At 45.1% G+C, this 2,272-nt stretch overlaps 1 non-coding gene across 1 annotated transcript; it reads left to right on the top strand.

Moving 5' to 3' along the window:
• The first annotated feature begins 1,722 nt into the window (after positions 1-1,722).
• Positions 1,723-1,866, top strand: LOC120095436 (small nucleolar RNA SNORA48). The gene has a single exon (XR_015632501.1). It is a non-coding gene; the product is annotated as a small nucleolar RNA SNORA48 (small nucleolar RNA).
• The last annotated feature ends 406 nt before the right edge of the window (positions 1,867-2,272 follow it).

Raw genomic sequence — 2,272 nt, forward strand, 5'->3', positions numbered from 1 at the left:
GTGATTACCCTGGGGGGGTAAGCAGGGGGCGCTGCCTCTGGATTGGCCAAAGGCAGATAGAGCAGCAGATGTTTTTGCAAGAATGGGTTTTTAAGGGGAAAGAGGGGAGTCTGTGACAGAGTGAGTCAGTAAGTCCTGGTTGGAAATGCTAGCCAAATAATTAATTTTGATTGTTGGACTTTGGTGTTTTACCTCAGGAATGAGTCAATGGCCAAATACCAGAACTGACCTTGTGGGCTAGCTTTATGTAATTTAATGGTTTTTAGCAAGGGAGGGAAAGAGAAGGGTAAAGGGCAAAACACATTGTTGCCATGCTTGCTGTTCTTGAACCTACCTCAGAGCTCTCCAGTCCATCCTTTTGCTTTATTATTGGGTCACTGGGTGTTGGTCATGTGGGTGTCATTGTCTCCAGCTGTGTTTTGCTAACACTGGGGCACCATTAGGGACCCAATGAAACTGGAATGCTTGTCAAGGTCTGGATGAGCAGGCTATTTCATTGTATGTCCAGGGTCTGCCAGACCCTTCTGGGGCTAGGGAAGCTTAGGCAGTGCTGGAATGATCTGTGAGGTCATCTGAAGCTGGATGTTTTCCAGTTCTCTCGGATGCAGATTCCGAGGGAACACCTGGAGCTGGGGAGGGTCTAGAGCAGTTTGTAGTTTATTTTAAAGTCTGGAAGGACAGTTAGACTAGAGACAGATAGTAAAGTTAAGGAGTTTAGAGGAAATATTTTATCTGAAACTTTTAGGCTCATGGTCTTGGTAGTTGAGGAAGAGGAGTTCCAAGACTAGAGAAAAGGGGAAAGATCCCACCCCCAGGAATAGACAAGTGGGGACATTTAGGCTGTTGGTTGACAGGAATACTTATCTGGAGTCCATTTGACCTGTGAGAGCTGGATTCAAGTTGACTTCCTAAAGCTTATACGAATCTTTTAAGTTTCTAAAAGTGATAAAAGTTTTAGATATATTAGCATTACCATTGTTTGTAATCTGGGCTGAAATTCGTCTTGTAGAAAGCTCAGTAGATGTATGTCTTTGCATCATAGTTAAAAGTCTGGGAATCCAAAAATGATCTGGGGTTTAAAGCATTAACATTTTTCACAAAAGGCTGGGTATATACATTGGGCAGAGTGTTTGCAGCACACTGAAGCATGTTTAAATCTATTTTTAAAAGACAAGTAAAGGAAATGTAATGTCTTGAGTTTGTGACTATGGTAATAGCAGCATTTCATTAAGGTTAGATTAATAGCTTATCGGGATGATATTGATTAATGCTAAATGGACTTTTGAAGTTATACTGTAACAGTGGCATAGAGAGAAATATGAAACAATGCTTTACATGCCTTAAATTACTTTCTCAAGACTCGTCCCTCAAACCTCACAGCTTCCCTAAGCTTTCATACCGTCAGACCTTAAAACACTTCTTTATACCTTGCATTTCCAGACTTTTGCAACTAAGCGTTCACACACTCTGGCCTTCATAACTTGCATTTACTCACCTTAACACATTTTCTTAGACTGCCGTAACTTCAGACCTATATAACTTGGTGAGTGGGAAAGGTAGGGGGTCCTACAGAGGAGATGGGGTGAGCTGTAAGAGATGAAAGGGTAGCCTGATGGGCTGCCCTGTGGGCAAGGTTGTTGCCTGTACTGATGATGGAGGGGTCCATCTGATGTGCCTCGCAATGAACCAAGCCCATCTGAGGGGATAAAAGAGAGACATTGGCCTCCCTGGCGATGGGCAAAAAGACACTCTGTTGGTGGTGGTGTTCCTATGTCAGTCAGGGGCAGAGCAGTCGGCAGTCCTTTGTTCATCGTAGCTTGATACCTACCTTAGTGCACAAAACTGTTGTATGCCTAGAACATATAAAAATCAGATCAAATCGAATCAAATCCAGGCAAAGCAGCACAGGAAGAGGAAGACAGACAGAGACCCACAGACCTGCCCTCCAGCACATAGCACAGGAGGACCATAGATACCACTTGTCACCATGCCACACAGAGAAGATGGAGAATGTCACCAAGGGACCCACCAGCCACACGGCCAGCCTGCGGCAGGAGCCATCACAATGTGTGGGTATGTGGTGGTCAGAAGGGAGAGAAAGGGAAGTGGAGCAGCTTGAACATCGTGAAGAGCAGGGGAAACCAGAGACTTAAGGGTAGAGAGGAGGAGCCTCTGGGCCATCATGAGGTCCCAGCCAGAGCTGCCACTGAGGGCAATGTCTGAGTTGGTAGCTACACAGTGGCAGGGGTCAGTGTCTGTAGCTCAGATTACA

This window comes from Rattus norvegicus, chromosome 10, assembly GCF_021556685.1.
Source record: "Rattus norvegicus strain SHRSP/BbbUtx chromosome 10, alternate assembly SHRSP_T2T, whole genome shotgun sequence".
Classification (NCBI taxonomy): domain Eukaryota; kingdom Metazoa; phylum Chordata; class Mammalia; order Rodentia; family Muridae; genus Rattus; species Rattus norvegicus.